The sequence below is a fragment of the Sminthopsis crassicaudata genome, chromosome 3 (assembly GCF_048593235.1).
Source record: "Sminthopsis crassicaudata isolate SCR6 chromosome 3, ASM4859323v1, whole genome shotgun sequence".
Lineage (NCBI taxonomy): Eukaryota > Metazoa > Chordata > Mammalia > Dasyuromorphia > Dasyuridae > Sminthopsis > Sminthopsis crassicaudata.
In genome coordinates this window covers 116786691-116813438 of record NC_133619.1, presented here as the reverse complement: position 1 = coordinate 116813438, position 26748 = coordinate 116786691, and the positions used below count along the sequence as shown (strand labels likewise).

The 26748-nt window shown below is 34.1% G+C and overlaps 1 long non-coding RNA gene across 2 annotated transcripts in view; it reads right to left on the bottom strand.

The window, feature by feature from the left end:
* Window positions 1–26748, bottom strand: part of LOC141560681 (uncharacterized) — a 75389-nt gene that overhangs the window by 572 nt on the left and 48069 nt on the right. The gene's annotated exons all lie outside the window — the stretch shown is intronic.

Here is a 26748-nt window from a genome sequence, read left to right as displayed (position 1 = left end):
AGTTCAAATCTTCGTTCTGTTGAAATCTATCCATCCCTGGGAAAGTAGGTCAACTCTCAAATTCTAGTTGGCTCCTCCCATACTAATTATTTTGTAGTAGCTTGATTAACTTTTTATTGGCATCTTTAAAAGTATTGTCCTTTTTAATTTAAAACATGCAAGCTAATCTAAAAAACTTCACCTAACAAACCCGGCATATTCACCTCTATAAAATGAGACTATGAATTTATATTAATTTGAAACCTTTCATTCAATGAACTGAAGTATTACCATCATATTATTTCACCTGGAGGTATTCAAAACTCCAATATTATAGAATTAAATGGAATATATATCTGCCACTGGAGCAAAAATCTTAGGTTATGGAGATCTGTTGAGAAAAGAGTTTCTGTGGCTTCAACATAATCATTATCTGTTTTAAGGAGGATTTATAGAGGAAAATGAACATAGACTTGAGCTTAGGTGTTGGATCTAGTAATTGGCTTTGGAACTTAGACTAATATTCTTCCTGAAATCACAAGAATGAACCACACCCACTTTCAGTTCTGTTGAAGACAGAATGTTCACGATTTTATCTTCTGTATCTGGTTAAAATCCTCATTGGCGTAATTTCTAAAACTTCTTACCCAAACTCATGAAATCTTAGGACTTTAGAACAATGAAAGACCTTAGAAATCATTCAGTCCATCCTTTTTTCATCATAAACATGAAGTAGTTAAGATCAAGAAAGGACAAGTGACCTATCCAAGGATACATGACAGAAGTGTAACAAGTACCTAGATCTCCTTACTCTCCAGTCCAACAGTTTATTCACCATGGTATGATGTGTACTCTGCCACTCTATCAAGGTTATTTGTTTTTACTTTGCTATTATTGTAAAAAATTCTTCTCCTTGTTGTGTTTATTTCACTTTGCATCATTGCCCCCAGATTTCACTGAAATACCCTCTTTCATCACTTCTTAAACTCCAGAGTAATTCATGACATTCAGAAGCCATAAGGTGTTTAGCTGTTTCCCAATTGATGGGCAGCCCTTTGCCACTAATAAAAGATACGCTATAAATATGTGTGTACCTATGGGTCCTTTTCATCTTTCTTTTATTTCTTTGGGGGTATATAACATGTAATGGTATTGCTGAGTCAAAGGGTATGTGAAGTTTAATGACTTTGGGGGCATAGTTTCAAACTGCTCTACAGAATGGCAGGGTCAAATTCACATTATCATTAATAGTGAATTAATGTGGCTATTTTCTCACAACCCCTCCATCACTTGTCATTTACCTTTTTTGTCAATATGACTAAACTGATGAGCAAAAGGTAAAACCACTAAGTGACTTTAATTTTTATTTCTCTAGGCATTAGTAATTTGAAACTTTTTGTATTATACCTTTTGACAGTTTAGATTATTTTCTTTGCAAACTGTCTCTTCATATCCATATCAATTTAGGGAATGATTCATAAATTCTTATAAATTTGAATCATCTTGGAACTATTCCTTATCAAAGAAAGTTGGGGCAAAGATTTGTCTTCCAGTTACCTACTTTTTTTTCTAATTCTATTCAAATGTAGTAATAAACTTTAAAAAAATAATAGTTTTTAAATTTTCAAAATATATGCAAAGATAGTTTTCAGCATTCACACTTGCAAAACCCCATATTCTAAATTTTTCTCCCTCCCTTCCCCACTTATTCCCCTAGACAGCAAGTAATCCAATATATGCTAAACACATACAATTCTTCTACACATATTTCTACATTTATCATGCAGCACAAGAAAAATTCGATAAAAAAGCCATTAACTTGTTGTACTTTTCATGCTAAGCTATTAACAACCTTTCTAAATTTTGCCTCCAAAGCCCTCACTTTTCTAATTCTTTTCTCAATTGTTATGACTTCATTTATAATATTTAACAGTTAAAAAGAAGCTTCTTTATTTATTGTTTATAGTAATTCTAATTGAGTTGTGTCCAAGTCATGTTTTTCCCCTACCTTAGGCTTTTTTTATAAATGTTTAGGGGATATTCTTTTGATTTTATGTCTTCTGTGTCCTTATAGTTTTTCCATTATCAATGTATGGCTGTGAGAATTGGGCTATAAGGAAACCTGACCATTATAGAATTAATAACTTTCAAATTGTGGTGGTGGAGAATATGTTGGAAAATTTCTTGGATAGCAAGGAGATCAAATCAATCAATACTTAAAAGAAATTAATTCAGAATGCTCATTAGAAGTTCAAATACTAAAGGTGAAATTTAAATTGGCCAAATTGGTCAAATATTAAAAGCGAACTTTAAATGAGCCACATAATGAGAAGTTGGGACTCATTGGAAAAGACCTTGATATTGAGAGGAAAATGCAGACAAAAGGCAAAAGATATGGCAGAGATGGGATAGATAGTGTCAAGGAAACAATAAACATGAAGTTGGACAGTCTTTGAGACATAATAGAAGATGGAAAGACCTGATGTGCTATGGCCCATGGGGACAAGAAGAGACTGAACAACAACAAATAACAATGAAAATCCCTGCCTACTTCTTTATCTTTGCTTATTTACTTATTCTTCCATTCTTACTTCTAGGCTTGGGCTTTTGGATTATTGTCAGGCTTTGCCTACTTCTAGAAGGGCTACTGTGACCTTGCATTAAGTCAGTAAGCATTTATTAAATATCTACTGAGCACAGGTATTAGGCTAAATGCTTGGGATTTAAAAAAAAAAAAAAAAAGGTACATAAAAAATTAGTAACTGTTCCCAAGGAGTTCACAGTCCAATGAGAGAGACAGCATGAAAACCCATATGTACAAGATTATAAAATGGAAAAAGAGCCAGTATGAAGGGGAATCAGGAAAGAGGATTTTATAGAATATAAGATTTTATTTGGGATCTAAAGGAACCAAAGGGAAAAGATATGGAGAGAAGGTGAAAGAAACAGGATTCTAGGCACAGAGGACAACCAGGAAAATACCCCATATGGGTGGTGGAGTTTCTTTTGTAAGAAACATCAAGGAATCCAGTGTCGGTGGATTAGTGAATATGTATGTGTGACCATTGGGGTTGGGTGATGGACAGGAGGAATAATATCTAAGAAGTCTGGGAAGGTTCTAGGGAATCAGGTTACAAAGGGCTTTGAATGCCAAGTTGAAATTTAATCATATTTAATCATGGATATGATAGGAAACCACCAGTATTTATTGATGATGAGGGTAACATGATCATATATCTACACTTAAGGAAAATCAATTTGGCAGCTAGGAGAAGGATGTACTGAAGTGAGGAGAGACTTGGAGCAAGGTAAGCTGATCAGAAGGCTCTTGAAATAATATAGATATGAGGTAGTGAGACCTAGAACAGAAGGTGATTGTGTCAAAGAGAAGGGGACATATCAGAAACATTGTAAAGGTGGAATATACAGGACTTAGCAACAAATTGATTAAGGGGGAGAGAGAGAAAGTGAGCAATTGAGAATGGTAACTAGATGGAGTACCTGGGGAAGAAGGGGAGTAAGCATTTATATTTATATTTACCATATGCTAAGCATTTTACAAATTATTATTCATATCTTCTTCACAGTAACTCTGGGAAGTAAGTACTATTATTATACCCATTTTGCAGTTGATGAAATTGGGCAAACAGAGTTATTTGTTTACACAGCTATTAACTGTTTTCAAACAGTAACTAAATTTGTGTCCATGTCTTCCTTACTCTAGGCCCAGTGCTTTACCCTTCATGCCATTTAGCAGCCCAGGTGATTTAAAGGTACCAGATTTTGGTGTTAATTTTGACAATAATAGGAAAGTTAAGAAAAAGGGAAATTTAGAGTGGATGGGGGGGGGGAAGAGAATGAGTTTAGTTTTTAATGTTTTCAGTTATTAAATGCTATAGTCTTCAAGGTTCAGAGGGGCACCTGATCCTGGGAACTGCAAAATTTAGTGGGTACTTTGTGTTCAATTCAAGAGCCTGGACAAATTGATTGCCACTGGATCCTGGTTTGGGACAAGGAAAAATCTTGAATCTACAGACTCAATACTAGATAAAGCTCCAGTAGATAGTCTTTGACCACAACCCTTATCATCTGTCTGGGAGGGTCAGAAGTTTCTGAAAACCATTCTATTAGACTAGCCCTTCTGGGCTACCGTATGTATTTTAAAGATTAAAACTCTAGGCAACCCTGAGCTGCTGATATTCCTATAGGAGCTCTTGGGACTGAATCTGAGATAAGGGGTCAGCTCTTAGATCTTGTTATTCCTGTCCAAAGTCTTGAGCTGAGACTTTAGCTGGATTCTCCCCCATGTCTGTAACTCATCATTCCCGTTCTTGTTTTCTAGTCTCTTTGGCTTCCTTCAGGTGCCAGCCAAAGTATAGTCTGGCTACCTCTGGGACACCTGTATTGCTGCTTGAGCTCCAGGGGCTGAGTCCTCAATCCTGGCCCACGCCTCTGCTACAGGTCTTATACTGTCAGTGAGTCAAACTTTGATCTTGTGATATAAAGATAACCCACTGTGGTTTCTCCTTAGATTTCTTGATTATTACTCAATCAAATATTCTTTTTAGATTTTTGTGGATTAGTGTAGCAAGGTAGACAGCACTGCTATCTTCTACTCTGCCATCTCAGCTAGTCTGGAGATAAAGCTACTCCTAAAATAATAGAAAGAGAAATAGAATTAGCAAAGTTGGCAGTAGCATAGGCTAAACTTTTCTATAGAACAATTCTGGGGGAGTGAATTCTGGGTACTAAAAAAATAATAGGAGCAAGACCATGGCCATATCCAAGGTAGCAGACAGAGAATTGCAACCTGAGAAATAAAATCCTGATTTTTAACTATCCTTAGCAATACGAATATCCAAGAATTCTGAAGAATCTATGATGAAAAACGCCATCCACCTCCAGAGAAAGAATTGAAAAAATTTGAATGAAAATTGAAGCAAACTTTTAAAAAATGTTTTTCTTTATTTTTCTTGGATTTTTTGTCTATATTTTCTTTCAAAATATGACTAATATGGAAATATGGAAAAAAAACTAAGTAAGGAATGGTTAAACAAATTGTGGTCTGTGAATGTACAGAACATTATTTGTGCTGTAAGAAATGATGAAATAAATTATTTCAAAGAGACAAGGAAAGACATATGAATTAATGCAAAATGTAATGAGCAGAACCCAAAGAACCATTTATACTATACTGTCATTATAATAAGCATGAACAATTTTGAGGACATGTATAAACTCATGAATCAAGTGAGCAAAATTAGAAGAATAATTTATCAAATATCAATAACACTATAAATAGAATCAAGCTGAAGAACTATGAACAAGTAAATGACCATCTATGATTCTAGATGTCTTCTTTCTCCTGACTAACAGTGACAGATTTCAAGTGAAGGTGTAGAATTAGATACACATTTTTTGGAGCACAGATCATGAGAAAAAATTTTTTTGTTTGTTTGATTGTACATATTTGTTATAGTAAATGTTTTTTTTTTCTTTTCTCTCCTAGTTGTGTAGGGCTGGGAGGGGAAGAAACTAGATTAATGTTATTTTGCTTAATTTCCATTAAAAAAAGAACATTAAATAGCAAAAGAACTCACTCAAATTAAACAAAATAGACAACACAATGGTACTTCCTTATTGAAGGTTAAACTTCAATCTTTCTTTCTTTTAACAAACATTTGCATGCACCATCAATTATAGCTGTTCTCTAGAATTATTTTGCTTAATTCTCCTCAGGAAAAATGCTTTGTAAATTTATATTTGCCTGCTATGTTAAATCAACATTTATCAATAAAATAAAGATAAACCTTTAAAAAAAACTTTAAAAAAGAAAAGAAAAAGAAAACAATGCAGAGTTAATCCAGAATACATATAAAAGGCTTTCTACATTATTCATATAGCAGAAAACAACGTCATGGTCACATAATAGCTGAAGGTTGCAAATTATAAGCTTCTGTATTTGTTGTTCATTGATTTTTTGTTTGTTTGATTCAATAAAATGAATTGTAGTCTTCAAGGTTCTGTTCTGACGAAGTGTGGTTGAAAGAGTACTCAAAATGTCCAGTTCTAGAAGATCTCAAGGATTAGAAATGGAATTCATATAATTTAAATCTAACTCTAGAGGGTTTATTGATTACATAAAAAGCATGAATGTTACAAATCCAAAGATGCCAATCAGTTCTGCTGACCATTCAGTTCTCAGCCATTTTGGCCCAATAAAATGAAAACTATTTGAGGGCAAGAAGGATTCATTTTTATCTTTGCATCTCCAATGCCTGCTACAAAGCTATATAGCAGCAGTGCAATAGATGTTTATTGAATTGAATCGGTCCTTGAAAAGCAAAGTTATACACAATGATAACTCCAGGAAAACCTAGAATTACAGGTAAGGTTCAAATATCAGCAGGAGTTTAGAGTAGTAAAATTTTTGTACTACACAGGACTAAGGAAGCTAGAGATTTGTTTTTTGTTTTTGTTTTTCAAATGTATTAATAGAAACATCTTTTGATTTTACTAGTCAGGAGTAATATTGATAGAATCTAGATGTAGATGGACTTTCTTTTGTATTAACCATTATTATTGATGTTTCTTTCTACCAGTCTTATTCTCCATAAAAGGGAGGAAAAAGTCTGAAGAGATGGTTTTATTTCTCTCCTGGGCTAAGGATACCAATCATTCCTTCCATTGAGGATCATTCTCATTATATGGTATTGTTTGTTACAAAACCTTCCTATGAAACAAAAAAGCATAAAACCTAATAAGTTGCTAATAAGATGCAAACCAGAGAATAGAAAGATATGCCTGAGGCAATTGTCTTTGGCATTTCCCTAGAAGGATTTCTAAAAGGGAGGAATGATTAAAGCTGTTATCATGGTAGAGTCCAGTCATCATTGTAAAGTCTCCTTGGCTACTACCCTTAGTTTCTGCCTCTGGTTGAAAGAACTGTTCTACCTTATCAGGAGGCAGTAGTGATAATGTCATAGGAGACAGAATTCTCATCAGAGATGAGACTGATACTGAGTTAACTTGTCTTTTTTCTCTCACTCTGGGCACTTCACCATGGTATTAGGCAAAGGCAACCTATCCTGGATTCTGAGAGATAGTTCCTTTTATGATACCTGGACTTTCTATTTCCCTCTAGATAATGCATAGCTATAATTGTTGCCAAACTTACACCTTAAGCAAAGGATGTCTATAGCCTGTTCCCCATACCTGGACTTTCTATTCTCTCTCTCTCTCTCAGTTTTTCTCTCTCCCTTCTTCCCTCTGCCCTTCTCTTTTCCTTCTTCCTTTTCTCTCCCTTCATCCCTCTCTCTCCCTCCCTTTTTCTCCCTTACTCCTTCACATACATTCACAAAGCCAAACTATGCATACTTCTATTCATCAGTTTTTGTTTTGTTTTATTTTTTGTTTTTTCCAGAGGTGGATAGCATCTTCTTTCATAGGTCCTTTGTGGTTGATTTAAGTATTTATAAGACTCAAAATAACTTAGTCATTCACAGTTGTTCTTTGAACAATATTGCTGTTACTATATACAATATTCTCTTGTTTCTGCTCATTTCATTCATTATTTCCATGTTTTTCTAAAATCAACCAGCTCATCATTTCTTATAGCAGAGTACTATTCTGTCACAATCACATACCACAATTTGATTATCCATTCCACAATTGATGATATCCCCTCAATTTCCAATTCTTTGCTAATACAAAGAGAGCTGCTATAAATATTTTAGAACATATAAGTTCCTTTTTCCCTGATCACCTTTGGAAATAGTATTAATAGTGACATAATTGGCTCAAAGGGTATTCATATATATATATATATATATATATATATATACATATACACAAAGATACCTAGTAGACACACATGGAAAAGTAGTAAGTAAAGCAACTAGAATTTGAAAAAAAAAATTCTGAGAACTCTTTTACCTCTTCCTAGCCTGACTCCTCATTTACTCTCCTTTACCTTGTAGCTGGCATCAATAGGCTAAAATCATAAAAAGTCCAGCTGTCCAAGTGATAGGCTATGCTGACATTATCATCCCTAGAAATGAGAGCTTACCACTCCAACATCAATTCTTTTCTGATCCTGCATAGTTTTAGATCCAAAATCACTAGTTTATGCAATATGTTTGCATATTAGTATAGTCATCCAAATGGTTTAATAAACATGACTATGGTCAACCAGATGGAAGCTGCCTCTTTCAAGAGAGGAACAATGGAAGGATTTAGAAAAGCCTAGCCAACATCTTTATGAGGCTGCTTTTCCAATACTTCCCACTGTTTCCCTTCAGCTACCCAAAACTGATTCAGTAGACGAATGTTCTATTTAGTCATTATTATGACTGCATAATGTAGCACTCAATAAGCAGACTGGAGACAATCTTGCCTTGTTGGTGGGTTGCTGATTCATCTGCATCCGTGTCTCAATAATAATTTCTAGCTCCAACTTGATCTTGTAACCAATGCGCAAGAAGCAAGATCAAAATAGGTTTATAAGCAAATAGTAAGTAACAAAGAGTTCCACCCTATACAATGAGTTCCATAGTTTACAATTACAGTAAGACATCAATATTCAACAGAACAAATTTATATCATCAAGGAATACATCAAAGGATACTCCAATATTGAGTAGGTAGAAAAACTTAAACCTTAACTATTAAGCAATCAGGGGAATTTCCCCGCTCATTCCTATAATCCCAATATATATTCAAATTCTTTGTATATCCCGCCTTTCATTTATAAGCTAAACCCACTGTGTGTTTATTATCCAAATGCCAGCTATAATAGGACTTTAGATTCTCTGTGTATACAATATTGTTCCAATTAATAAACCAGTCACAGTGTTCCTTGCAGAAAATAACACTCCCTAAGACATATATAGACATCACAATCTAGATGTTACCAATACTGCTAATAATAAAAAATAATTAATTAAATAAATAAATAATTAATTAAAATTAATTATAAAATTATAAAATTAAAAATAATTTAAAAAAAAACACCTATTAATAGAGGTAATAGAGTAAATAAACTAATGACTTTAGAATCCAGAAAAAATTAATTTTAATCCTGCCTCAGATCTTTGCTAACTACGTGACTCTGGGCAAGTCATTTCACCATCTGTATAACAGAAATAATAAAAGCATGCTATCTCAAAGGTTATTTTCTAAGATCAAATTAGATAGTATTTGTAAAGTGCTTTGTAAACCTCATCATATTTTATAAATTAGCATTTTGTTATATGTGTATATTATATATTATGTAATTAATATTATGTTATATAAATTAAGTATTATTATTACTAGCATAGATTTATATTTTCCAAAATTCTAAGAACTTATGCTTATATACTGATGAAATATAAATTAATACCTGAGCAATTTGAATATAAACTTTTTAAATAAAAACTTATGTATACTACCAAAATATAATAATCAGTTTAATATATGTCCTAATTATAATATATAGAAAAATATTATATGCTTGTGCCTCCCAATATTTGTTATTCCATGTTAATTGCATTAAAAAAACTATAGTTATCAACATTAATATCACAACTTCAATGGTGTGGCTATGTTGGTCATTAATTGGTGACCATAGTTTTGCCATGAATAATGACTGCACCCAGTTAGTTTTATCAAATAAGTTCATTTTTAAATAGAGTCAATATAATTACATACATTAAACCAATTTTAATTCTACTTAGGATTCAGGACCAGACCTAGAATTTAATAATTCCTGTGAGGAAACTCTCTCAGTGCAGACAGGTAATTTCTCTGAAATTCTCTAAAAGAGTTGTCCAGAACAGAGATAACAAACAAGCAGTTTCCAAGCCACATATGGCTTCCTACATCCCCAAGTGCAAAGCAACCAGATTAAAATGCAATTGGGAAATATTTAACAAAATAAATAAAAACACAATAAAACATAAATAAGGTTAATGTTTTCTGAGTTAGTATGAGGTTATAGGGATTTAGCAGTCCCCTTTCCTATTTGAGTTTGGCACCACTGACCAAGAGTACTTGCCCATAATCACATGGCCAATATAGATCATAGCAGCATATAGTCTAGCTCCTTGCCTACTTCTCTATACTACCAAATATAATACTAAATATTAAGTAATCATTTGCTAGAAGGTAGAATTAAATTTTTCAAAGAAATAGGACTGAGACAGGAATATTCTTCCAATCATAGAAATTACATTGTCCTTTTAAATTGAGAGTTTAGCAAAATACAGCCAAAATAACCTGCTTTTTGTGCAGTTGGTAAGTAAGCTAAGAATGATTTTTACATTTTAAGTAATATCCGTCCTCCAAGCTGCAGTTTGTTTATCCCTAGTAGGTCCTTATCATTTAGAGAAATTGCCTAATATTCATAGTAGGCATTTCCTCAGGAAAATGCCATGACTCACACTGATGACAGTCCTTGTATTATGCGATTTTTCCTCATTTATTTGTCTCCCAAAGCTTCTTTAAATGTCTTTTTCCATTTCTGCCACTTTCTAGGTTCCCACTTTTCTCAGTTCCTATTAAAGATGCTTTTGTCCAATAGTTTACTTAGCAGAAAAAAGAGCATCATGAGTAAGTGGCCATGCTTTTGTTATTTTTGTTGATATTAAAGGATCAAAAATTGGTAGTCCTGGGCTGAGGTCTGGATCAGACAGGGTCTTTTCTATGTTTACTTGCCTTCTTAAATGTTCTGTTTCTGCCTAACATTTATTATGGTTCTCTTCAGTGCACAAAACATTGACATTCTTCTTTTTGTTGTTGTTCAGTTATTTCCTACACTTTATGACCCTATTTGAGGTTTTCTTTGGAAAAATAATGGAGTGGTTTGCCATTTTCTTTCCAGCTCATTGTATAGATGAGGAACTGAGCTAAATAGGGTCACAAAGAAAGTGTCTGCGGCCAGATTTGATCTCACAAAAAGGAATGTTCCTGATTTCAGTACTCTATCAAATATGCCACCCAGCAATCTAACTTTTAATTGAGCTATAGGTATATATTAGACAACTTCAATCTTCTATATAATCTCTTTCTCATCCTCCCAATAGATCTGCCATAGACTTGATTACATAAAAAAGTGGAAAATAGTTATCAGCAATTCTTTGCTTTAGCTAGGAGCAACAGACCTTCAGGGAACATGGTCATTCCTCCACTCTCCTAGTTCCCAGAGAAACTCCATGAGATGTTTTTAATTCAGATGTAGGACTTGATCTCTATTGAATCTCTTCTTGTTAGAATGAGTCCATATTTGAGATTATCTAAAAGCTTTGGCATTCTGATTTGTTCCCTGAATATGTTAGCAATTCCTCCTAGCTTAACTTAACAAACTTAGCAAACATGCCATCTAGGCCTTTATTAAAGCTATTGATTAAAAAATGCTAAACAGCATAGATTTAAAGCCACAGACAATTCTGCTGGGATACCATTTAGAGATGATATTCAATCATTAATGACTATACTTTGAATCTGGACAATCAACCAGTTCCAAATATACTTAATTGTCTGGTCATCTAGTCCAACGACATTTGTAGGACTAGCATAAGAGACTGTCAAATATATAGAGACAGCTAAGTAAAGAGTGGATATAATGCTGAGTCTGTAGTCAGTAAGTCCTGGGTTCAAAATCTAGCACTAGCTGAATGATTTGAGGCAAGTCATTTAACCTGCTGGTCTCAGTTTTCTTATCTATAAAATGGTGACAATAATAGCATCTATCTCTCAGGGTAGCTTTGAAAATCACATGAAATAATATTTAGCAAAGTACCTAGCATATATAAAGCACTATACAAATGTTGTCTAATTGTGTAACTTCCACTTGTCTTAATCCCCTGGGGCCATCTCCAGTCAGCTTGATCTATCTTGTCTCTAGACCCAAATGGCTCTGGAAGGGAAAGTAAGGCAGATGATCTTACTTCCCTCACTCAGATCCAATTTATTTGCATTTCATGGCATCATCTCCCTGATGTCATGGTCCTCTTCGAGAATGAAGGGCAAACAATAACTGGAGAAGTAAATGGCAAACCAATAACTTTACTAAGAAAATGCCACAGACAGCAATGACATGCTGTAGTTCACACGGTCACAAAGAATTGGACACTAATCAACTGAACAATAACAACAGATGTTAGGTATTATTATACTGGGTAAACTCGATCTAGAATATTATCCTGTTATAATACTCTATTTAGTCTGTCAGAAAAGGAAATAAGGCTAATACAATATGACCTTTTCTTGATGATGTCATCCTGACTCTTGATTATCACTGCTTTCCTTTCTAGATGCTCATAAACATCTCTTTAATGATAATAATACTCTTCAGAATTTTGCCAGGACTGTTGGTCAAGTTCATTGTCCCATAGTTTGTGGCTTCATTATCTTTCTCTTAGTGAAAAATCAGGATACTGGACTTTTTTAGTTCTGTAATACTTCTTCCATTGTCCACAAACTTTCACAGATGGTTTACAATGTCTCTGTAACTATACCTGCCATTCATTGAATACAGTTATTATAGTTTATATAGTCCTGCTGACTTGAAATCATCCAAATCAATTATATGTTTTCTTACTATCTTCGCACTTAATTTCTATATCAATGAATCAATTCCTTATTAGCTGTTTTTGTTCCTTTGCTTCCAGGACAAAGGTCATTTTCTTTGGCAGAAAAAAAGAGAAGGAATAAGAGAGATGAATAGCTCTGACTTTTCTCCATTGTCAGTCATCATCATCATCTCCTCCAATATAATCACCAACTCTATCTCTTTTTTTCCTAAGTAGCTAAAAACAAAGAATTCGTCTTTAACTTTCTTCTGCAAACTAAGCTCATTCTGAACTTTAGTATTCCATCTCTCTTCATCCTCCATTACTGCTCTTGTCTTATTTGGACTATTTTTTCTGAAAAAAATCTTACTTGTTTGGACTATTTTTTCTGAAAAAAATCTTACTTGTTTAGTAGATTTCCATATACCCTCTGCATACTTACCAGTTTTTTCAATCAGTTCCTCACTGTTTCTTCATCAGAATTGTTACTCTGTGTCTTCAAAATCTTGTTCTTGATAGCTTTCCGCAGACTGATTTCTCTCATAAAATTTTAGTCCATGGAATCCTATTTATCTTTACTCTGAACCCTCTAAAAATTGTCTCTCCCCCAAATTAGGATATGTGACAGTTTATTCCTATATTTCTTCTCTTTTATTCAAAATCCTAAAGCCAACAAGTAAGGCCAATAATAATTTACCAAACACTTAATATATGCCAGTCAATCTGGCAAGGCTCACACTATTTCTACCTCCAACTCTTTCTTTTCTTATTGGTGAGAATTAGAAAAAGAATAAGATTTTTCCTTGTTGATTCCTCCACTTTTTTGAAGGATGAAATTATTATTAGGATGAGCCAAGAAGTTATCCTCTGTTTTACTTTTTACTAAGAGATCACCAGTATACGTCCAGTTAATGAGACTCACAAACTAGATCACATTTGGGAAAGTGAGCAATATCTCTATAGATACCAAACTGTTCTGTTATAAAATCCCACCAATAATCTGGTGGTATTATTCTCTACACTCTCCGCTGAGGCAATATTCCGAGATGCTATCCAACCACTAATGACTAATCTTTGAGTCTGACCAATCAACCAAATTGATTTTTTTGCTGATACTAATTCATGATACTCCTATGCCTATAGAATCTGTATTTTTTCAAAGTTCAGTTCAAGTACCACTTTCTACATGAGGGTATTTCCTGATGATAGGAACTTTTCCTTCTAAAATCATCTTGTATTTATTTTTCTATGTTTAACACACATACATATATGTATATGTATGCATGTCATCTTCTTCAATGGAACTTAAGCTTCTCGAAGGAAAGGTCCGTTTCACTTTTAATATTATATCTATAGAATATGCATATGAACTGATGCTCAGTGAAGTGAGTAGAACAAGAGAACACTGTATACAGCAAGGACAATATTGTATGATGATCAACTGTGATGCTCTTCTTAACAATGAGTGATTTTAAATGTTAAAAAAAAATTTAATTCCCAATAGACTTGGGAAGGGGAATGCTATATGCAAACAGGGAGAGAATTGTGGAGACTAAGTGTGGATAGAGACATAATATTTTCACCTTTTTTGTTTGTTTGTTTCTCATGGGTTTTCCCCCCTTTTGGTCTTGCACAACATGACAAATATGGAAATATGTTCAAAAGGATTACACATATTTAATCTATAGAAGATTGCTTGTTGTCTTGGGGTGGGGTAAGGGAAGGAGGAAGAAAAATTTTAAATACAAAGTTTTAAAAAAATTAATGTTGAAAACTATCTTTAGATGTATTTAGAAAAATAAAGTACTATTTAAAAAACAAAATAAAACAAAATTTCCAGTATCTAGCATTATGACTCTCACATAGTAAGCATTTAATAAATGCTTATTGATTGATTAAATTAGTTCCTTGAGATTAAGAATTATTTCATTCTAAATACCGAAGAATTGCACATGTTTAACCTATATCAGATTGCTTGCTATCTTGGGAAGGAGAGGGTGGGGAATCTGGAATTCAAGGTTTTGCAAATATGACTGTTGAAAATTATCTTTGCGTGTATTTTGAAAAATAAAATAATATTTTAAAATTATTTCATTCTTTGTATTGTTTCCTTTACTATAGTGCCTAACACATAATAGTCACTGAATAAATGTATTTTGGGGCATCTAGTTAGCACAGAAAATAAATAGAGCACCAGGCATAGAACACTGTGTCTAGAGTCAGAAATACTTGGGTTCACATCTGACCTCAGATTTTTACTCGCTCTGTGACCCTGAGCAAGTCACTTAACCCTGTTTCCCTCAATTTCCTCATCTGTAAATAAGCTAAAGAGGGAAATAGCAAACCCCTACAATATCTTTGCAAAAAAAAAAAAAAAAAGGGAGAGGAGGAGGGTCACAAAGAGTTAGAAAAATTGAAACACAAACAAAAATGGACAATACCACAGAAAGGCTTTGAGGTTAAAATCAGACATGCCATAAACAAAAGTTTGCCCCAGAAAATTGCACACCTAAGCTGCAATTAAAATACATTCACAGAGAACCCTCTAATTTTCTGATGATCCATTACCAATCTTTTAGAACACAGCTGTTTCTAATTTGACTATTTATCTTCAACAGCCAAATAAGAGCAATAATAAGGGGCTTTGTTTGGGTTCTCTGTCTGTTCTGAAATATCTATACCATGTTATGACTTTTTCTACCACAGGTGTAGAGAGACTGATATATTACTGGGTGTGTATGACAGTTATCTACTCAATACTCTTCAGCTGGTTTCAGGGATTGACTTTGAGATCAATAACATTGGTCATGTGGATGACTGAACAAAAGTGGGAATATTATTCAGACAGATGATTGGGTATGCAGGACTTTTGCCCTACCAAATAATCTAAATAGATAGGGGGTAGTTCTTTTAACTTTTCTTTACCTAAGTTTCTCTTTCCGTGCCATTTTATTTGTTCCTTACCTTTTTCAGATGAATGTAGCAAGAGATTAATGACATGATGTTGGCAAGTACACAGAGATCAATGGGGAAAAGACCCTAAATAAAAAGCAAAGGGCTATTACATTACTTTCCATTCTAAGCCAAAAACACAATGGTTCTTGAAAGTATGGAAGAACAAGCAAATATTTATAGAAGCTGTGAAAGTCAAATCTTGACCTTAAGCCTGCTGGTACGTACATGCTGTAAATGTGGAGGAGGCAGGCAATGCTGATGATGAAAGTCATTTTTGCTGCCCATGCATAGTCCTGCTCCAGATGCTAGGAAAGTATAATCATATAGTTAGGGTTTGAGAGACTTAGGAAGAAGGGGTTCCTGTGGTCACTAGTCTCCCTCTACTTTCTTCTTTATAATGAACCCTTTAATGGATAATACTAAACATTTATATACTGCTTTAATGTTTTCAAAAAGGTTTTATACACATTTTCTCATTTGAGCCTCACAACTTTGTGAGGTAGGTATAATTATTACTGCCAGTTAAGTGACTTGCTCAGGGTCACACAGTTAGTGAATACCTAATGTAGGAACAAGTCTTCTTGACTCCAAATGTAATACTCTGTGAACTGTGGCACATAGCTCCCTCCTATATACTTTTATCTCATTCATTACCCAGCCTTTGAGGCAGGAAGGACAAGAGTTCTGAGAAGGAAGACACGGCTCAACAGCCATCAAATCTCTATTTGGGAGTCACCATAACTTAGAGGAAATCTCATTGGACCTAGAATCAGAATATTTTAATTCACATTCTGGCATCTGAATTATATAACCAAATTAATGTAATAATATGATATTAATATAATGAATTATATAATTCACTACTCACTTGTTAGATATTAGCACTGTGCTAAGTGTTGGGCATATTAAAAGAGGCAAATGACAGTCCCTGTCCTCTAAAAACTTAAAATCTTTTTTTTTTCCTCTACTGTAGATTTTTATTTACAAAACACATGCATGGGTAATTTTTTCAACACTGATCCTTGCAAAACCTTCTGTTTCAAAATTTTCCCTCCTTCCCCCCACCTCCTCCCCTAGATGGCAGGTAGTCTAATACATGTTAAATGTGCTAAAATATATGTAGAAGCTTATAATCTAATAGTGAGAAAACATGCAAACAAATATACACTAAGCAAGTTATATTCAGGATAAATAGGAAATGATTAACAGAGGGAAGTCACTAGAAATATGAAAAATTCCTTTAGAAACTAGGATATTAGTTGAGACTTAAAAGTAATCAGTAGTAGAGGAGAGAGAGGGATTCCAGGTCTGGAAGATAACTAGAATAAATACCCAGAGCCAAGAGATAGAGTGTTCTATTCATGGAATAGCCAGGAGACAAGAATCAAAGAATACAGGATGGGAAGTGAGGTTTAAGAAGAAAGATAAGAGGAGGCAAGGTTATGAAGAGCTTTAAATGCCATAGTCATATAATCTCAGATTTGGAAGGGATATCGGAGTCCAGCTAACCCAACTCATATATACCTTAATAGAAACACACTCTACAATATTAATACTCAGTCTCTGTTTGTAGACCATCTACGATAGGGAGCTCATTACCACAGAAGGTAATGCATTTCACTTTCAGATATCTAGTTTTCTACAATTTCAACTCTTACTTCTAGCATTTCCTTCTGTAGACAAACAGAACAAGACATCTTTCAGTAAACCCTTCAATAATTTTACAGAGTTAGATATAAATATTAATGGGTATAAATATGTCTATACGCATATGTATATTCAAATAATACACATATGTAAAGATCTAATATTTATGTTCTGTGAAAGTTCATGTATTATTTTTCCATAATTATTGTCTTATTTTTATTGAACCAAATCAAAAGTTAGTATTTTGGGGGTTATGGAATACATAAGGATTTCTTGAAAATATTTTCAGTGAACACATAAAGATACTTAGTGGCATTTTGAAAAACTTATTAGCTGTGTGGGCAAGTCACTTACCACCTCTGAATTTCAATTTCTTTGTCTGTAAAATAAGTAAAAATAATATTTTTATACCTGCCTCAGAAGATTTATTATGAGAATATTTTGTGAATTTTTTAAAAGGCCTTATATAAATGTGATCTATTAATATTAGTTTATTTATATGAGCAAATAAATGGCATCCTTGTTCTTTAGCTTCAATGTTTTGCCAAAAATAAATAAATAAATAAACAATCTCATGATTTAAAACAATGGTGCTATTATACTGTTCTAAGGTAAAATGAAATGTTTCAGAAAGATCACCATTTTATTGAATCATAGCATCCTAGTGAAGTTAATAGTTAACCAGAAATAGTTAATGACCAGGAAAGGAAGGAGGTTGGTCAAGGAGAAAGAATGAGGGGGTAACTGATTGATAGCCTGTGGGTTCCATTGGTATTCATAAAATATCATTTATTTAGAAAGAGGTCTCCAATATGTTGGGTTGAGCCCCTGAAGGAGATTACATATCAGCCCTTTAAGACAAGAAGGTGAAGGGACCTAAGACAGGAGTCATGGGTCAACACCCACCAAATCTTGGGTGGGCAATTACCAGAAATCTCATTGGACCTAGACTCAGAAAACCATGGACAAGAATTTCACAGGATAAGAAGATATATATGGTCTGTGATTTGACTCAATGAACTGTGTTCCCACATGAATGAGATTTAAAAAAAAATCTGTATTGAATCTAAGGGTTGGAAGTTGCCATAGCTATCTTGGACACAAATCTTTGTACAACAGGAATGACCTCTATAATATCCCTGACAGGTAATCTTCCATAATCTCTTTGAACATTTCCTGAGACTAAAATTTATCCTTAGTGGAAATCATAATTTTAATTATAAAAACAAAACAATATGAATAAACAAACAAACAAAAAAACCTCACCCTAGTTTTTATTATATGAGGGACATCTTCATAGGACTTGATTTCCTACTGTTCTTGGACAGTCTGTGAACCCTAAGCATGACCAGTGTCACAGGAAATTAAAGTTTAAGCCTTAAAAGGTAGTTAAATGCTAGGTTATAGAAGCTTTAAATATCATAATCATGTAACTCAAATTCGGGAGGAGGCATCAGAATCCATCTAATCTAACCTGTACCGCAACAGGAAACCACTGTACAATATTGATACAGAACAGAATTCATGGTGTCCTGCACCCTGTCATCCCATTAGGATAACGATGATAACAGAGCCAAGTTAAAAGCTTCCCTAGGAGGGGCTCCTAAGAAAGACAGCAAGAATCAGGGCACCATATGCTAAGCATTCCCTCTTGGACTGTAAGTGAAAATTGATTGACCTCTTGCTTTGCCAGAGAGTTAACAGATTGAAAGGGAATTATAAATCCTCCTAATTTGTATGATATTGCACCTCTTTTGTACATGGCTACAAAGAATAGTTTTGTGCTTGGTCTATTTCCTTATTATCGTGTTGCTTCACATCCTAGTTAAGGATGTTCATTACTGGATTTATATGCTTCTCGTACATCCGGCGCTAGAAAGGCATGTTATGTGGAGTTTTGAGCCCTGGTTTTAATAGTTATCACTCTAAAATAGTCAGGCTGAACCTGGGAGAAACAAATGAGGAGTTTCAGTTACTTTTACTTCCCAGTGATACTTTTCCAGGTGTTATTTCGACTATTTAGATAAATAGCTTTGAACACATTAGCGATGAAAATTAGATTTTGGGAACTCTGCAGTCCTCTTTGAGAAATAATTTTGTAGTTATGGTCCAGAACATTTTTTTTTCTTACATAGCTTCCTAAAATCTGTTTCTGATGATGAGTAATTACAGTTTTTAGGCATACTATTCCTTGGACTTGTCTCTAAAAGGCTGACCTTTTATTCCCAGATTACATTTGGAGAAAAGAGGAGCCTCTTCAGGTATCTAGCTCTTATTACCTCATTTCATGTCTACAGTTGCCAATTGCAGTGATGACAGTTGGCATTCTTTGCACTGTGTTTATATTTAATGATGAATACTATTACATCTATATGCTATATCTGCAACATATTTGAAGCAAAAGAAAGGGAAGACTCAAGACACTATGTCTATTTTTCCAAGAAGCAGATTTTCTATTATCAAAAATCTAGCTTATTTTCAAAGATAGGGACTATTGAAGTGTGTATTTATTTGTATATATTCTTTGTATGTATGCTTCATACCTGCTTTTCAAACCTTAGTGCCTAAAAGTAGATTGCCATAAAATTGTCAGAGATCGGTAGTCAAATCCTTCCACTTACCACATCGAGACATAGTAGTCCTTTACCAAAGTAGGAAATATTTATGCCACTGGGAATTCTTTTAGAAAAAGGATAAAAGCCCCTAACTTCCTCCAGAGAAGCATAATAAATAAATAAATAATTTAGATCACATAAATCAAGTGAGTGTTCTAACATATATAGAAGGCATTCTACTCTTGGAACAATATATGATATTTTCTATAGCAGCAGTAGCTGACAAACTGCTTTGAGGAGTGAATGAAAGCATGGTACACATGGGAAGAAAGAAGACAAACCTTTGAGGTATCACACAAAGGATAGGCAATGTGCTAATACAGGGTTTTACTAAGACCTTGTATGTTTCCTCTATATTCAGAAAAATCTTCAATTAGAGTTTCTGAGAAAAGTTGCTGCTTTGGGGACCACGATCTAAAATTGAACCCATCTACAAGCAACCAAGACAACTGTCCAGTTTAGTCAAGACATCAACCATCATGAAACCAATTGTTTAATAATATGTAAAAATACATAGTTGTATATAATGTGTATTTACACATACATACACACAAACATTTGGCCTAAAAGTAGAGAGCTCTAAGCTCTTGCTTTTTATTGTACAACTATGTGCCTTACCTGACTGAGAAGAATTTTAAAGGCAAATTTTTCCTTTTTAACCGCAGGCTCTTTCTCATTTGACCAATGCCTGCTTGCTTGTTGCAGAATGTCACTGTAGACATTTATAAAACCAGACTATGCCGCCACTACAGATTGTTACTATAATAGTCCACATTTCTGTGGTGCTTTGGAGTTTTTAAAGTACCTTCTTCACAGTAGACCTATGAAACAGACAATATAAGTGTTTATTCTTGTTGGGCATCAAAAAGATCCAGAGACTCCAAGGAACCACACAACTAGAAAGTTGTAAAGACTGGACCTGAACCCAGGTCTCCTGATTACAATTCAGGATTCTTTCCACTCTACTATACCACATGTGGTGTGAGTGCTCAGTGCTGATGGACTGTCCTTTATTCCTTGGAAAGAACTTTCATTTTCAACAGTGGTTGTTCAGAACTTATCCATTCTTCTCAAACTCCCACCCCCCTTTTCCACTCCTACTCTGAGGATGAGCTCACAGACAATTTTACTGACAAGATTAGGGTCATCAAATTTAAACTCTTTAAATCTCCCTCCCACTCAACCAAAAAACATCTTTGAGTCATTACTAATTCTCTGAGAAAGAATGGCTAACCTTTTCAATCAGGTCTTCATTTCTCTATCTCCTTGCTTCCTCTATCACAGCTTCACTAATCACACTTTTCTCAAGTCTCCTTGAATTCTCTCTTTCCATTGATCTGCCTAAAAACATTGCTCATATCTTCTCTGTCTTCATAAACTTCAAAACAGTCACTTCCCATAAACCTTCACCACAATCATTGTAAGATTGGATTTGGATTTGGATTTCTAGTGCTTATCCTGGAATGTGGTAGGTACTTAACAGAGATCTATTAACCATTTACTAGATAGTCTATTCAAAATATTCCCCTCAACTTCTCCAGCATTTTTATGTCCCTTAACTCTTTATAAACTTAAAACTGCCCTGAATTTACTTTCTCAGAGATTACCAATGACTAAAAAGTTGTCATTTCTAAGTATCTTTTCTTGGTCTTCTTCCTTCTTGACTTCTCTGCTTTATTCTCATTCTTGAAACTTTTTCTTCCCTGGGCTTCCATACTGAAGTTTCCAGGGTTCCTTCCTAGAATCCTTTCCTGGTTCTTTTTTTTTTTTTTTTCTTACAATTCTTTAAAAGCTTATCTTCCTTCTCTGCCTCTATTAGCTAACATTCTCAAGATTTCTTTCAACTCTTTTTTTTTTTTCTCTTTCTATATTTTTTCCTTAGACAATCTCACTCATTCCCAGAGTATGTATCACTTATTCCAAAAACAATTATCATCTCCTTGTAGATAATTCTCAAATCTGTCATTTTGACTTCTTCTGAGTACTGGGAGAAATTTGTCAAATTCTCTCTTGGAAACTTTAACCCCAAAATTTTTCCAGCAATCCAGTTTCACAAATTCACAGAATTTGGAAATTGGAAGGAAACTCATTGGCTCTTTGGGCTAACTTATAGGGCACAGATGCTCAAACTCCAAATGCTAAAACCTGTTCCTATTAATCTTCAAACCTTCCAGGATCAAAATTGTGGAGTCATTTTTGACTCATCCTTTTCCCTCACCACCCACATCTAATCAGTCACTAAATCTTGTATTCTTCATCTTAGCAATATCTTCCTCTCTTTCCCCTTTTCTTTATTCCTTCCACCATCTTTATTTAAGGCTTTATTATCTCTCATATAGGCTACTATAATAGCATTTCAACTGGTTTTCCTACCCATCAGTCTTTTCTCCTCTACTTCCAATCTATCTTATGCACTCCTGGCAGACAGACTTTTCTAAGGAGTGGCTCTGATCAAACTATCATGTTATTTTAAAATTTTTATGGCTCTCCATTTTCAAATAAAATCTGAACTCTTTTCCTCTAGTTCTCTAGGACAAAGGTTTCAAATATCAGGCTGGCCAGAACCAAATTAAAATATAATTGGGAAGTTTTTAACACATAAATAAAAAATATAATAGAATATAGATAACATTAATATGTGGTTTTCCTAAGTCAACTTGCTAAATCAACAGGGACCTTTATGTATGATTTAATGGTCCTATTTTTGTTTTCATCTAATGCTATCACTTTAGACCCCATCCTTACTTTCTAGTCTTTGTTCTTTTTGATCCCTTTCATGTACATTAGGCTTCACCCAAATAGGACCTCTTGTTGTTCCTTCAACATAATCTTAGGACTTCCTACCTGTGGGCTCTTATTATACTTAAGCTTTGTCTATAATAACAGATACATTCTTCCTCAGGTCCTCTAGACTTTCAGTCTAGCACAAATGTCTTTGTATACTCCAGCTCAAATGCCATATCCTTCATTAAAGTTTCCCTCACATCTTCAAGCAGAAGTAATCTATTTCTTTGTTCTTTTCATTGTGCTTCACATTATGCCATATTAAAATTATTTGTATACAATTATTACTCCCATAAGACCATAAGTTCACGAAAACAGGGATTGAACCCTATGCAAATATATAATTTTTAAGACTTAACTTTATACTTTCCCAGAAAAGATTAGTTCAAAAAAATAATTCCAGAGGATTTCTTTGTCCAGAAAGCTCTTTTGAGAATATGAAAAAATAAAGATTGTTAGAATTTGATCAAACAATCAAAGCAAAGTGGAATTCATAGAGGTCCCCAGCTTTCAGAGGTCTTGTTCCCAGTCAGTAGAGTCCTTTTGAAATGGGTGTGGAGGGCTTACAAGATTGGGCCTGAAATCAACCAATGTATTCAGACACACTACATGATGCCCTAATTCTAAAATAATCAAAGTGAAAATAAACAAAATGACACCCATAAAATACACAGACAAGACGATACAAGAGAAGCCACCTATAATTGGATAATAACCACCAGTGGCATGTATTACATGCAATTGTGAATCACAAAACATTTGTTTGCTATGGTTTCTATTTTTTTCTTTCTCCCTCTGAAAAAAATAAAAAAGTCTTTATTTTCCCTTTAAAATAAATACGGTAGATTGGGACTTTGAATTTTTCCTGCCTTTTTTGTTTTAAAAATATCAGAGAAAGTACCCATATGAAATTGTGGTCTTTGAATTTTTTTAAACAAGAAAAAGGCAAAACCATGAAATACCATAGAATAAAAAATAAAAGAGATATAATTTATGCCTCCCCAATGAATTTCATTCATTCTAGAATTGGTATTGGAGGAGACTCAAAGGAAACTGTTTCTTTCCCTAACACTTACCTCTTTTGTTTAAACCAAAAAGAAACCTCCCCCCTCAAAATAGTAGCAGAAATGTGAATGATCAGTTGCAGTGATTTATAGTGAGTTAGTTAAACTCTAATAGCTCTCAAATTTAGGTTATATGAAAATCAGAGTTGCATAATCGCAATGATAACATCAGCAGTGCCAAAGCAACAATATTTTGCTCAGAGCCATGGCAATGCCATATCCATCACACATGAGAAGAGAACTGCCAGACCTTCAGGTCATGTTTACCTCATCAGGTAAAAGTTGGGAAGGAAGACCATAGATCATTATGTGTTATTGTGGTTAATAAATTTATTTTTTAACTCCATTCTTATTCCTGTAAATAGCAAACGTGGATCTGACCTCTGCATGACACAACTTCAATAATTTGACTTTCTAAATGTATTTCCAATGATGGATCATATCAGAACCGTGAGAAAACCAGCTCATTCTTAAGTTAGATGAAAGACTTCATTTCTGTCTAACTTAGATTGGAATCTCTGAAGAACTTTTATATCTTTACTCTACATGTCTTTTTAAGAGTTTTGAGTGCCATTTAAATTCACCTGGTGGCTGATCAATAAATATTAAATGGTAATTTCTTCTTAAATCAAAAAGTTCAAATATGTGACATCAGGTTAGGCAACATCCTTCCAATGAATGAAACAGTAAATCTTTTCAGATGGCAGCTTCTGAAAAAGAACTCTTAAATCAAACTCTCTCACTCTTCAAGCTAATCCTTTGTTCTCTTGCTAATGGAGGGAGGAAAGCATTCAGAACTTTATGCCTGTCAGAGGTGGTTTTTAAAAACAACATCATAACAGTTAAAAGTTTGAACAAGAAGTTATTGTTGGGTATTTTTTTTTTTGGAGGGGGGGGTTCATTTTTTGTTTTTAATGCACAGTGATATTATTAATTCCATGCTTCTGGGAAGCATAGAAGGATAACTGACTACCAGGTTCAGAAAGAAGCCCAGACCAAATTCTCAGATACTAACCTTCCAATAATGTCCTGTCTAATCCTTTATCATGGCTTGGAGATGACCTTGGTTTCTTAAAGGATGTGTTAGGAGAACATGTTTTGGTAAGGTTTGTATAGTTTGTATACAAGGTAAGGTTGTTAAGTATAAAGCCAATGATTCTGATTTTATTATTTGAAGATGAGCCTAAGTTCAGAGAGATACAGAATCAGAAAATCAGTCATCACTTTGGTTGAAGCCCATTTCATAAGAGCTCACATTCTATAACATTCAACCCAGTCAGCAAAGTTACAAACATAATCCCAGTATGGACTATACATGTCATCCAATATTGTTTGTTCTTCCTTCTCAAAGACAAGGGTGACATCACAGAGGTGATACCATGATATGCAAGTGAATTGGATTTAAGTGAAGGAGGGCTGTGCAAAGTCACCACGTTTACTTTCTGCTCTGGTGCCAACTGGATCCAGTGGCAAGATGTAGATCAGGATGCCTAGAGATGACCCAAAATCAGAGTTTCTTATCATTAAAAGGTTTGGTATCATCTAATGATTTAAAAAAAAAATGTAGCCATTCATGAAGGCCATAGATGGCATACCCACCATGATGAGATAAGACAATTTTAAAAAATTGAAATATAACAACAATAAATCTAGAGAAAATCATGCAGCATATTTTGTGTTTTCTTTAATGTGCATTGTAGGAGGACATGGGCAAGAGTCCCACAGATGAAAGCAAATAGTTGAATTTCATTCTGTACAACTGGAGGAAATCTCCATATCAGTGAGACTATCAATCCAGTGAATTGTTCCCACAATCTCTTTTCATTGGCTGTCCAATAAACCTGAAATGCTCTCTTCTACTTCCTTTCTTCCCTGGTCTCGTTCAGTTCAAATCTCATCTTCTGCAGGAAAACTTTCTTGGTGTTACTCTTTACCACCATTTCATTTACCAGTAATTTCAACTTCAATTTACAATGTACAGTATCTTTTGCGTTTAATTTCTTAAATGTTATCTCCCCTAGTGGAAAATGAGCTCCTTGAATTCAAACGCTGTGTCTTTGCCTTCTTTTGTCTCCTTAGTGCCTTAGTATAGTAGTTAGCATAGAGTAAGAGCTTAAGAAATACTTATTAACCAACTGACCAGTACTTTATATTTCTACCAATAGAAGGGGTACAAGTTTGATGAGAACCTAGGACAGTAGATTTAGAACTAAAGGAAATCTCCCAAGTTAAAAAAAAATCCAACTGCCACATTTTATAGATGAGAAAATAGGTCTAGAGAGATAAAATGACTCACCAAATGCCAGATAGTAATCAGTTAATCTGAGATTTCAAGCCAAGTCCTCTGGCTCTCAACATTCTATTCATTTTATCATGCTGACCATATCCATCAAAGTCAACTTGTTTCAAAAACACTTTAGAATTTTACATTATCTCATAGTGTGGTATTAATTTTGTTTCTGTTGTTGTTCAGTCATTTCAGTTATTTCAACTCTTTGTGATCTCTTTTGGAGTTTTCTTAGCAAAGATACTACACTGGTTTGCCATTTCCTTCTCCAGCTCATTTTACAGATGAGGAAACTGAGATAGATTGAATCAGGTGATTTGACCAGTATCATCCAGCATTAGATCAGAGTTGAACTCAGGAAGATGAGTCTTCTTGACGCCAAGTCCAGCATTCTACTCACTGTGCCATTCTAGCTGACCATGGTAATAATACTTGTTATTTTTATGGTATTTTAAATTTTGCAAAGAATTTTCCAATATTATTTCATTTGCATATCATAGCAACTGGAGAAGTAATGCAAGATATCATAATCCCCATTTTATAGCTAAGAACACTGAGTCTAAACTTATCAGTTGTCCAGGATTACACAGTAAATGCTAAGAGTCTTAATATGAACCCAGTTCTTCTTGGTTCCAATTCAAAAATTCTTTCCAATATTCTCATACCTTCCAGAGACTAACTTTCTCTTCCTCCCAGTGTATAGAGATATTACAGTAATGTCAACCTGGAACTAGATTTGTAGGACATAGTATGATATTTCTTTAGAACAATAATTAGTATTTTTTAATTCCCTATAATTGACTGATACAATTGACTTTTTATTAAAATCAGAAATTTCAGGTAACTTGTAGTTATAATCTACAGAAA